This window comes from Lissotriton vulgaris, chromosome 2_1 (genome assembly GCF_964263255.1).
Source record: "Lissotriton vulgaris chromosome 2_1, aLisVul1.2, whole genome shotgun sequence".
NCBI lineage: Eukaryota > Metazoa > Chordata > Amphibia > Caudata > Salamandridae > Lissotriton > Lissotriton vulgaris.
In genome coordinates this window covers 885779950-885793089 of record NC_141687.1, presented here as the reverse complement: position 1 = coordinate 885793089, position 13140 = coordinate 885779950, and positions in this window count along the sequence as shown.

The window sequence follows — 13140 nt, the reverse complement described above, 5'->3', positions numbered from 1 at the left end:
ACAATGTGTCGAGAACAATAATACATATCAATGTACTGTTAAGGGGTGTAACCCAAAGTACTTCCCTGTTAGTCACAGAATCCAGTTCTCTAACTTTCAGCATTAATGTAAAGATAACCCCGTAAGTCCCCAAGGGAGGGCTGCATAGAGATGGCATGCCGGAGGGGTGGGAGATAATCCTCACCTCCGCATCCTTAATAGAATTGAAACTTTCCTTCATGTTAGCTTGGAACTTTTTCATTCTCTGACACTACTGGAGGTGGCGATTATGCATTTGTAAAGCTTACTTACCCCCAGTGCCGCTGCGTCATGGATTGGTTTAAAATAGAACCTTTTGAAAGTGGAATCAGAGGACCAATCTACCGCATTCATGATATCTTCAGGTCCACCACCTACCTGGACAGCCTCGGAAGCCATTGTGCCCCTATTCGAATGTGCCCCAAACTCTCTGGTATTGATGCCGGCCTCTGCCATGACCCATCTCACCCATCTGACAATGGTCGGAGAGGACACAGCTTTGAAAGGTTTTTTTAATTGGCAAACAGCTGTCATTCCCCCGGAGGTCAAACCTTCATGTTAGCTTGGAACTTTTTCATTCTCTGACACTACTGGAGTTGGCGATTATGCATTTGTAAAGCTTACTTACCCCCAGTGCCGCTGCGTCATGGATTGGTTTAAAATAGAACCTTTTGAAAGTGGAATCAGAGGACCAATCTAGCGCATTCATGATATCTTCAGGTCCACCACCTACCTGGACAGCCTTGGAAGCCATTGTGCCCCTAGTCAAATGAGCTCCAAACTCACTGGTATTGATGCCGGCCTCTGCCATGACCCATCTCACCCATCTGACAATGGTCGGAGAGGACACAGCTTTGAAAGGTTTTTTTAATTGGCAAACAGCTGCCATTCCCCCGGAGGTCAAACCTCTATTGTCATGTCTTCGTAGGCCTTCAGGCACCTGACCACACACAACTTAGGGGCCTCTGGGAAATCTGGATAGGATACCAATCTGGTATTCGTATTTGTTCTCTTTGAAATGTTGAATGTAACTCCCTCTGGGGTAAAAATTCTAGAAGACCGATCTAATGCCCGCACATCTGAAGCTCTCTTGCAAGATATGAGGCAGAGCAACATGGCCAGTTGCGCTCATATTTCCTTCGTAGAAAGGTATTGGTTGTTCTCTGAGGATGACAACAAGCGCAGGAGCAAGTTAACATCCCAAAGACCCACGTAGCAGGATTCGGGGAGACAGGAAATCCTGATACCCTTGAGGAGTTTGCTTACCAAAGGGGTGTACCCCTACTAGAACATTATTCACTTATGTATGTCCCGCTGAAATAGCCGACCTGAAGGAGTTGATGGTACAACAATATGCCAATGCCTCCTGGAAATGTTCCGCCAAGAAGTTCACTATGTCGGTAACGTTAGTGCCCCCAGGATCCAAGTGTCTCTCCACACACCAACTAACCCATCTGAGCTATACCTCTTGGTGATCCCTGGAGCCCACGCCTGCTGGATAAGGAAATCAACTCCCTGTGAAAGTCTGATGTCTTGCCAGCATCGCCTGAAATCCTCCATGCCATGAGATAAGGATGGCCCTGGAAAACCAGGGGGTGTGGATGGCCAGGTGGATCCATCAGGATCTTGGTGAATGATATTAGACGTACCAGAAGAGAAGGGAACCATGCTTGTGATCCTCCTATCATAGTGACCATTATCAGCGAGGCCCTCTGGTGTCTGACTTGTGCTGCCACTCGCTGGATAAAGAGAAAGGGATGGAAGGCATAGGCCTATTCTGTTGGCTATTCCTGTAGGAAGGCATCTACCCGCTCCGTCCCTGTATCTGGTCTCCAGCTAACGTGGCGGGGAAGCTGTGTGTTCCATCTGGTGGCAAACAGGTCCACCGACACAAACCTGATAGTGCCATCAGAGTCTGAAATACCTCGGGTCGAGTCTCCAGTCGCAGGTGTCCCAGAGGTACCTGGTGTTCCAGTCCGCCACAGAGTTTAGCACCCCTGGAAGATATTCAGCTGTTATTGAAATCTGCCACTGGAGACAGTAGTGTCAGAAGTCCCTGTCTAGTTCCACTGAGGCCAGAGAGGGGGTACCACCCAGCCAGTTGATATATTTCACCACTCTCGTATTGTTCATCCTCAAGAGCACACAGCACGATACTCTGTCCCTCGTAAGGGATCGAATAGCAAAAAATCCTACCAGAAGTTTGAGGCAATTGATGGGAAGGGTTACTTCCTCTTCCATCCATCTGCCTCCCATGGAAGTCGATCTACATCTGGCTTCCCAACCAAGACGACTGGTGTCCTATACTAGCACCAGATCCGGGCGGGAGCCGAAAATCGCCTAACCGTTCCATGCTTCCATGTGGTCGGTCCACCACTGGATCTCCGTCCTGGCCTCTGATGTTATTGTCACCAGCTCGGAATACGTAAGTCCACTCTGAAGGTGAGACACCTTCAGTCTCTGCATGGCTTTGTAGTGTAGTGGTCCCAGGAAGATGGCCTGTATCGAAGATGATAACAAGCCAACAAACCTAGCTGGTTGACGCAAAGAGATTCTGTCCTTTCTGAAAGCCTTCCTCAGTTCTTTCTTAATCTTAAAAATCTTCTAGTCCGGCAGGCTCAGGGTCGCTGCTCTGGAGTCTATGTGGAAACCTAAAAATATCATGCTCTGCTGTGGGGTCAGGTATGACTTCTGTTTGTTGATAAAGAACCCCAAGTTCTGGAGTAGAGATATGGTGGTGTTCAGGTGGGTCACCAGAAGATTGGTCCCTCAGTAGGATGTTGTCCAGGTAGATGATTAACCTGATGTCCAATCTACAGAGATGTTCTACAACTGGTTAGAGAAGCTTTGTAAAGCACCAAGGTGCTGATGACAGGCCGAATGGGAGAGCCTGAAATTCGAAGATTTGCCCCCTCCATTCGAAATGGAGAAAGCAGCAGTGAGGGGGAAATATGGGCGGCACCATCAGGTAGGCATCCTTGAGATTGAGACATGCTAACAAGTTGTCCTGTAGAAGTAGGTCCCTGAGGAGGCGGATCCCCTTCATCTTGAAGTAGTGATAAACCAGGCTCTCGTTGAAGGACCCGAGGTTGATGACAGGGTAGAAGCCCTTGTCTTTTTTCTCTACCAAAAACAGATTGTTTTGAAAGCCCCTGGGATGTAGATCCGAAGTGCATATTGCCCCCTTGGTCAGAAGGTCCTGAACTTCTAGATCTATAACGGGCACGTCCTGAGTAGAAAACAACAGTGGGCGGGTCTTAACTACCTGCACTAGTATCCCGTAAAACTCTACATGGTACCCTTTAGCGGTCTCCCACATGCCAAGGGTCCGCCGTGATCTCTGCCCACTTGTGACTAACAGTTACATTCTCCCCCACAAACAAAGAGATGATAACAGAATGGGGCTTACAATTGTATCTGTTGCTGTTGCTGTTGTTGTGAGCCCCTCCCAGGCTCGGTTGATCTTTCCTCTTCCGCCACCAGGAGAGGGGTAGAGGGTTCCCTGACAGCAATCCTGCCAAAAGTTGTTCCTTCTGGCCTGGGCTCTGTTAGGGCCGTGGTAGGACTGGCGGCCAGAAGAGAGACCCCTTCCTCTTCTGCCCTTCCAAAAACCTTTGCTAGCAAGATCTTTCTATGGACACCTGTGCCTTGTCAGGGGCTGAGAATGTTGAGACAAACTTCCCCAACTCCTTGGCAAAAAGCTAGCTGAAAAGTGTGCCCTGTGCAACAGGTCCTGCCTCAAAAGACGAAAGATTCACCAGTTTGGGATCTATCTTTATTAGGAGAGAACTACAATGTTCGCAAAAAACACAGTTGATGGACAGAATGTAGAACAAAATTCATACATTCACCCCAGTACAAGGATCTGGGCCTAAATCCATCGTTTTTTTGCACTCCACACCACCATGGGTTAGACACTGGCAATATGCAAATCAGCTCTGACCCTGTGCCTCATGGGAACAGTCCAGTCCGAACTACCAAGCCATGTCTTTCCCAGACCGGAATCAAGCATCCAAGGACCGGTTTCTGGCTATCAGCCTTCATCAGCCTGGATAGCTTGACTCCAGTGGTGTGGAGAGCATGGGACTCACGTCTGAGTATACCCAGCACACTCGGGGGGAAAATTGCAAAAAACACAGTTGATGGACAGAATGTAGAACAATGTCATACATTCACCCCAGTACAAGGATCTGGGCCTAAATCCATCGTTTGTTTGCACTCCACACCACCCTGGGTTAGACACTGGCTATATGCAAATCAGCTCTGACCCTGTGCCTCATGGGAACAGTCCAGTCCGAACTACCAAGCCATGTCTTTCCCAGACCGGAATCAAGCATCCAAGGACCGGTTTCTGGCTATCAGCCTTCATCACCCTGGATAGCTTGACTCCAGTAGTGTGGAGAGCCTGGGACTCACGTCTGAGTATACCCAGCACACTCGGGGTGAAAATTGCAAAAAACACAGTTGATGGACAGAATGTAGAACAATGTCATACATTCACCCCAGTACAAGGATCTGTGCCTAAATCTATCGTTTTTTTGCACTCCACACCACCCTGGGTTAGACACTGGCTATATGCAAATCAGCTCTGACCCTGTGCCTCATGGGAACAGTCCAGTCCGAACTACCAAGCCATGTCTTTCCCAGACCGGAATCAAGCATCCAAGGACCGGTTTCTGGCTATCAGCCTTCATCAGCTTGGATAGCTTGACTCCAGTGGTGTGGAGAGCCTGGGACTCACGTCTGAGTATACCCAGCACACTCGGGGTGAAAATTGCAAAAAACACAGTTGATGGACAGAATGTAGAACAATGTCATATATTCACCCCAGTACAAGGATCTGGGCCTAAATCCATCGTTTTTTTGCACTCCACATCACCCTGGGTTAGACACTGGCTATATGCAAATCAGCTCTGACCCTGTGCCTCATGGGAACAGTCCAGTCCGAACTACCAAGCCATGTCTTTCCCAGACTGGAATCAAGCATCCAAGGACCGGTTTCTGGCTATCAGCCTTCATCAGCCTGGATAGCTTGACTCCAGTGGTGTGGAGAGCCTGGGACTCATGTCTGAGTATACCCAGCACACTCGGGGTGAAAATTGCAAAAAACACAGTTGATGGACAGAATGTAGAACAATGTCATACATTCACCCCAGTACAAGGATCTGGGCCTAAATCCATCGTTTTTTTGCACTCCACACCACCCTGGGTTAGACACTGGCTATATGCAAATCAGCTCTGACCCTGTGCCTCATGGGAACAGTCCAGTCCGAACTACCAAGCCATGTCTTTCCCAGACCGAAATCAAGCATCCAAGGACCGGTTTCTGGCTATCAGCCTTCATCAGCCTGGATAGCTTGACTCCAGTGGTGTGGAGAGCCTGGGACTCACGTCTGAGTATACCCAGCACACTCGGAGTGAAAATTGCAAAAAACACAGTTGATGGACAGAATGTAGAACAATGTCATACATTCACCCCAGTACAAGGATCTGGGCCTAAATTCAATGTTCTACAGAGAGGGTGCAGTTGGCAATGCAGAGGAGGCAGACTGCCCTTTGCGTCCAGCCTGCAACATTGTCCGTAGGGAGAGGTTTCCCTGACTGTATTGCTTGCACCGCAAGTTTGATAATCTTTGTTATGGACCCCACAACGTCTATAAGATCAGGGGCGGCCTTAGGCATGTGCAAGCTGTGCACCCGCACAGGGCCACCAAACCCCAGGGGCCACCACGCCAATATATATCCTTAATATAATAATCCTCTGAGGATGGATACATATTTGCGTGGGGGCCACTGGCAGGGATTTGGCGGCCTCCGGCTCTGTTCCACTTCCAAACACCCTGAAAACCTCCTCGTCACTGGCCTCCGCGCCGCCAGGACCCCCTCTTCAGGGGACCCCAACTTACGCTCCCTGCCCAGGGCCACCATGAGCCTAGAGCCGCCCCTGATAAGATTGTCCTGGCATGCCCTCCAGGATCAGTCGATCTCCTTTTTGGGGTCCCACATGTGTTTGGCAAAAAAGGTACACAGCTTGGGGTCAGTCTCAGGGGTCGATGTGACCTTCTCCCCTAGTGATGGTCTGGGAAACTCCGCTAGGAGGCGGGCTCTCGCCTCCTTGATCAGAGGCTGGCAAATCTTACTTGTCACATACTCAGCTACCTTCCTCTCAGGGACCCACTCCGCAGACTGTTGTGGATAAATTACCTCTGGGTCAAACATTTCAGTAGGGGCAGGGACCCCTTTTTTGAGTCTGAATTGGCCGAGTGCGGGTGCCAAAAGCTGCCCGAGTCCTGGGCCTCACCTTATGACACGTCTTTGTCCTCCAAGTCACTCTCCTCCAAGTAGGAGAACCCCTCCTCTGGGTCAAAGTCTGTTGTGGAGTCATTGCCCATTGCCCCGGGTATTTCTTCCTCCCAGTAGGTTGCTTTTTTCAGCGTGCGTGCACTCTTATGGAAGACTTCCGCCAGACGGCTAAAGCCCTCCAGGTCACGCCTGCCAGCCTTGTGTGTGGGAACCAAAGTTACCCCACTAGGCCCAGCCCCCATCCCTCAGGATTCCCGTGCCCTTGAAGACCTGTGCTGACAGTTTGGCGACGCTCTCATGGAGAGGGACAAGCACCTGTGAAATGGAGTTGGTGAGGAGCTTGTCCACCTCCGCATGAGGGTGCCCCGGGGGGGGGGGGGCATTCCTCTTCAGAGGCAAGTGATGGTGAGTAATCATGGTCCCATTGAGACTACATTGTTAAGAGGGTGAGAGCATTACCACGCCCTGTGAGATTTATTAAGGGCAGCCCCCTTGTCTGTGCTCTGTACTTATAAAAAAACACAAAAGCAGAAATCAATGGTCTAAGCCCTGCAATTCTTACGCAAATGCGGTGTCAGGCTATGGTTGGAAAGGGAGCATGCACTGAGTGGAGGAGCCGCTCAATACCCCTCTGGGCGATGCAACTACAGGAGCGCTGAATAGCTGCTCTAAGGTGCAGGGGAATGCACTTAAAAGAGCGAAATTGTGCCACTTAGCGCGCCCGCACGGTACCAGGAGATGCGTTCAAGCAGAATGCCTACCGCACGTAATGAACACTCTCAGTCAGATGCCGCTGCCTGGAAGAGAAAAAAACGAAATTGCCTCCTCCACACTTATTCAAAATTTACTTCAAAACATCAAACTGTACTTTATTTAGTTTGATAAGGTATTTTTATTTATACCAACCATTTTTATGTTTTTAAAGATTCATAAATGCAAAACAAGACCACTGTACATTAATCTATTTACAACACTATACATTATCATTTGAAATATACATGTAACAAAGAAAAAAAATCAAAATCAATTAAACAATATCAATCATTCATCCTGAACAGAAACAATTCTAAACAAAACAACACATTATGTAAACTTCAAATGTCAAAAATGAATAGACACATCAGATATTATTTATTGATATATGTGATAGATTATTTACTCCTCCCCGTTTGCCGACGCGTTTCGATCCCTGGGAACCAGTTCCCGGAATCTCATCAGGGCTTTGTCATTATCTACATGGAATGTAAAAAACAATTAAGTTTTCTTTACAAAAAATCGGGATACCTCTCAATTTAAGTTGCACTGGTTGACTATATCTGCCAATGTGCAGACAACCTACCATAATATGAACAGAAGAGGGTTGTAGGGAAGCTTCCTTAATTTACAAAACTGGTGTGGATTTCTTCTTATAAGTGTTCAGTCTTTCGTTTAGATCGAGCAGTCCTGCTCCGATCTATTCTGCCACTCACCAACCTACCCAAGAGATTATAGGGGCTACCGTTATTTATTTATTTAAAATTGGACGATAATTAAAGAGAAAAGGGGCCTTTTTGACTGGCACATACCTCGTGAGTGTTTCTGCCAAAATTCAGCAAGGTTTCTTTTGTTAATGCCCTAATACACAGCTTGTCTGTTACTTTTGGCGTTCACCATTGCCGGATGCTGTCTAAAAGAATCAAAGTTGCAAAGCTTCTTTTAGCAAGACGTGGCATGCGCTATTATGTTGCTCCGCAGATTGTTTATTTAGGCAAAACGTGAGGCATAGCTGAAACTCTTTGTTCGTCTTTTGTAAACAAGTCGCCTCGGTCGAATTCTGTTAGAAAAACGAAGCAACTCGTTACAAACCGATATATTATAAATTGTTAGTCCCGCCGTTATCCCCGTACTCGAACTGTTTTATCTAAGCGCAAGCACAAGGCTTACCTTTACTTCGTGAACACTGAAGCTGACAACCCGGTTAATCCAATATGGCCGCCGGTTGTCATTTACGCTATTTATATGAATTAGTGCTCTGCAATGAATTCTGGGATATGTAGTTTTCTCAATATTATCGTATTTTTGGCTGGTGATTGTAAACCACTAGTCGGTGAGTTTATTGTATACCTAGGGAGAACGTTGATTTCTCAAGTATAATTACATCAGGAAGGAAGGTGTATTTTGGCATATCTTTTACATGGCAAGAAATTAAGACTAAAAAAGGGGAACTGAGGGGGCGTGGCCAAGATGGCGGGGTGAGCGGACGCTTCCTCCCGTAGCTCCTCCGGCCCGGCTCAGCTCGAGCCCCGATTCCTGCGCTTCTCTCCCCCCGCGGCTGCACTGCGGGTGAGAGAACTGTGCCGGAATTCTTGGGGCACATTTTGATACCACTTTGACTTCTGTAGCCCCGAGGGAAGTCCCCGAAAAGTCTACTCAGCGATCGCTCCGAGGAGTGGTGCCCGGGTCGCCCCGAGGAGAAGAGCCTGGAGGCGGAGCATATTGCGACGCTGTCCGCGCGCCTCGGCTGGGCCGAGTGCTGAAAAGCTGAAAGCCGGAGATCCTGAGGGAGCGGACTAGACGGACTCCGCGAAGTGTGGAGGCTTCCTGGCCGGAGCCCTGGTGGCAAGCACCATTGCTGGGTGACAAACCCCGGTCCTCCGTCGGCGATTTCCCCCTGCCCTGAGTGTCGGGGGGTGACGACTTGCGAACTCCGCGCCTGGAGGCGCCGGACGGCGGAGTTCGAGCAGTGCCTGAGCCGGGCAAATCAGCTGGTGATGATGGGAGACATTGGTTTCGCACTTTCCAGACCCATTGCTGTTTGAGGGTCGCCCACAGACTTGCTGGCCTAGGCCGTCTTCTTGGGTTCCGCCCTCCCGCCATCTTGTCTTTGTGGAGCTGATACTGGGGACCCTCTCTCGCGCCCTTATCATATGGGTGCCTCGGTTCATCCCGGTGCCTACACATCTGTTGTCCTCCCTGGGAGCACGAGGCGGAAGGCCTCCAATTTGGACATTGCTGGCCGCCCTGCTGGCCCGAGGGTCGTCTCGCCCAGACCCGGGCCGCCATTTTGCCGCCTGTGACGCACTACCCTTGTCCTCGGCGAGGACCTCACATCTGGTGCCCTCGGGCAGCGGGGCTCGCCTACAGCGCCTGGCCCTGAGCTTCGCCGGGGGCCAAGATGACTGGGAGACGTGGCGCAGCACGAGGAGATCGCACTTTGCCGGAAATGCTCAGCAGGACCCAGCAACTACGCGACAGGGCGCAGCCGTCCCCGGGGGCCTCCCGGGCATCAACGGACGCCACCGTGGGCGAACCACCAGTCACAAGGTCCTTCATGGAGGACTTATTCAGCTCCCTCAAGGAGGAATTTCAAACTCTTAAGACCGAAGTGGCCGGAGAGGTCCGTGAAGTGCGTAGGGAAGTCGAAGGCCTGGGCGAGCGGGTCGACACTGTGGAAACGGCGGCCCAACGTCGCGATGAAGAGATAGTTCATCTCCAGCAAGACGTCCTCCGCCTACGGGAGCAGTGTGTCGAGCTCCAGGCCCACTCGGAGGACCTCGAGAACAGGTCCAGGCGGAATAACATCCGGGTGCGAGGCGTACCATCCGCGGATGAGGGTGCGGACCTGGTGGCCTATCTGCAGGACCTGTTCCGCGACATCTTGGAGGAAGGAGCGGATTTTCCGATCCGCATTGACAGAGCACACAGGGTAGGCCGCCAGCGCCAGTCATCAGCACCCCCGCCTGATATCCTTGCATTCCTGCCGGATTTCCCCCTAAAAGAGCGCATCATGACGGAGGCCCGCAGGAAGCAGCCGCTGACCTTCCGAGAAAGACCTGTGGCGCTCTACCAGGACCTGTCCGCCATCACGCTGCAGAAGCGCAGGTCTTTCCGCATCGCTACGGACTTTCTGCGGGAGCATGAGACAGCCTATTCCTGGGGTCACCCCTTCCGTCTTATCTTTCGATGGAATGGAGTACTGCATCAGCTGCGCTCTTTACAAGATGTCTGTGGAGTATTGGGCCTCACTGCTACGGAGGAGGAAGGAGCTACACCCGCATGGCGGCGCCCCGAGCGGCGGGGCCGAAGGAGATCGAGGAGGCGCCAGTCGTCGGCGACAGCGAGTCGCCCTGACTCCCCCACCATCAGGGCAGATATGGCGGAAGCCCTGAGGACTGCGGCCAGGACTTTGCCTGAATCTACTGGCGTGGCCCTAACGGCCTAACTTTACTCCGGGGGGAGAGATTCTTAGCTTTAACGTTGCTGGGCTGGGGCTGGGAGTTGGGGGGGTTAGGGGGAGGTGTGTGGCTGGACGTCCACTTGACTGTTTTTCTGCAGACTCGCCCACTTGGGCTAGACTGAGACAATGGGGTGTTTTTTCTGGTTTTTTGTTTTGGCTGGTTGCCATGGGTTGGTTCTGGGGGGGTTTGAATGTTGGTTTGTTGCTGGGGGGGTCCCGTCCGATACTGTCCGAACAGGTGCGAAGCCGTCTCTGGCCTTCCCTGCGCCCCTGCCCTGCGTGCCCCTTCCACTGATCCCTCGATTGCTGCATAGCGCGTTGGTTCCCTGTGAGCGATGCCACCCCTGAAAGTAGTGACCCTTAACGTTAAGGGTCTGAATAACCCCGTGAAGCGTAGGGCGATCCTTTCCCTGCTAGAGGGGTCGCAGGTGGATATCTGCCTCCTGCAGGAAACCCATTTACTTTCTAAAGATTGCCATAGGTTGCGCTCTGCCAAGTTCCCCACGCAATTCTTTTCCTCTGCTGTGACCAAGACTGCAGGGGTAGCCATTCTTCTAGCCAGCTCCTTCAGGGGGGAGGTGTTGTATAAACACGCTGAGCAGAAGGGGAGGCTTCTAGTGTATCGCATGCGTCTGGGGGGTGTTGCTTTTACGGTTGGTTCCGTATACAGCCCAAATGACCACCAGGATCGCTTCCTGGAATCTGTGTTGGTGGACGTTACTGCCTCGCCCGATCGCCATATCATCTTGGGGGGAGACCTGAATATGGTCTTCGACTCCGCCCTGGATAGGTCTGCCCAGCGCTTTCCGCAGACGGGGGAGCTGTCTAGGGCGGTACAGGACCAGATTGCGGAGATGGACCTGCATGACCTCTGGCACACCATGCACCCCGCCGATAGGGACTACTCATACTTCTCCCATGCGCACCGCACTTATTCGCGGTTGGATTACCTCTTGGTGAGCGGACCGCTTTGTTCGGCCGCCACGGCGGCAGACATCGGGGTCTTGTCCCTGTCCGACCACGCCCCGGTTTCCGGAGTCTTTGCTTGGCCGGAAGCCCCCCCCTCTAGAGGGATGTGGCGGCTTCGGGACACGCTTCTCCATAAGAAATCGGTGGTGAAGCGAGTGGAGGAGGTCATCCAGGAATACCAGACCCACAATAACAACTCTGATACGTCCCTGGCAACGCAGTGGGCGGCTTTGAAAGCGGTCATCAGAGGGGAGTGTATCTCCATTTCCTCGGCGGAAAACAGGGAACGCCAACACAAGAGAGAGGAACTAGCGGCGCAGGTTAGGGAACTTGAACAGGTTCACCGCCGAACAGGGGCCCCTCGTGTCTGGAAGCAGCTGAAGGCAGCACGGAAACTCCTCTCTGCGTTGGATCTAGACCGGGCGGAGTATGCAGCGCTGCGCCTGAAGCATGCCTTTTACACCGGCGGAGACAGGTGCGGTAAGCTCCTGGCCCATAGGCTCAGGGCGGCGCAGCAACGCAATGTGGTAAAGGAGCTAGTGGGAGTGGATGGGATCCCGGTTTCCGGTGACGCGGAGGTGGCGGATTCCTTTCGTTCCTTTTATGAGGCGCTGTACGCTGCGGAGCCTTCCCCACTGGGAGAGGCTGAGGCCTATTTGGAATCCGTGACCCTCCCGACCCTGGACCCCGCCCAGGCGGCCCACCTGGAGAGGGACATTCACGTGGAGGAGGTCATCTCCGCAATTGCACGACTAAAGCACGGTAAAGCCCCGGGCCCGGATGGCTATACGGCCTTGTTTTACAAGACCTTCTGTCCCACAGTCGCGCCTCTCCTGGCCCGCTTGTTCAATTCCTTCTCCGAGCCGGGAGCCATCCCACCGGACCTTCTCTCGGCGACTGTGTCGGTCATCCCGAAACCGGGGAAGGATCGGACCCTGTGCGGCTCATACCGGCCCATCTCGCTCCTAAATGTGGACCTCAAGCTTTACACGGGGATCTTGGCGGCTAGGCTGGGTCTACACCTACCAGGTTTGGTGGAGGCGGACCAGGCCGGTTTTGTACCCGGTAGGCAGACGGTCGACAACACCAAGAGGGTGACGCACGTGCTGGAAAAGGCCTCACGCGTCCCGGGGGAGCGGATGCTACTATCGGTCGACGCGGAGAAGGCCTTTGATAGGGTTCATTGGCCATACCTCGAGCTGGTCCTTGGGAAACTGGGGATCGGCGAGAGGTTCCGCACTATGATCTTTAATTGTTATAGGAGACCGTCAGCGTCAGTGCGTGTCAATGGTCACAGCTCCAGCAGCTTTGCCATTGAACGCGGCACGAGACAGGGTTGCCCCCTTTCGCCGCTCCTGTTTGCCCTCTATATGGAGCCGTTTGCACAGAGGATTCGCGATAACCCGGACGCTATTGGGGTGAAGATGGGGCAATACACGCATACTGTCAGCTTATATGCGGACGATGTCTTGCTGACCCTGGATGACCCCAGGCGGTCGCTCCCTGCCTGCGTCCAGGAACTGAACGCTTTTGCCCACGTGGCGGGCTTTAAAATGAATATGACTAAGTCGGCTGCACTGGACGTGTCGCTCTCTGTCGACACCAGGCGAGACCTCCAGCGTCTCTTTCCTCTG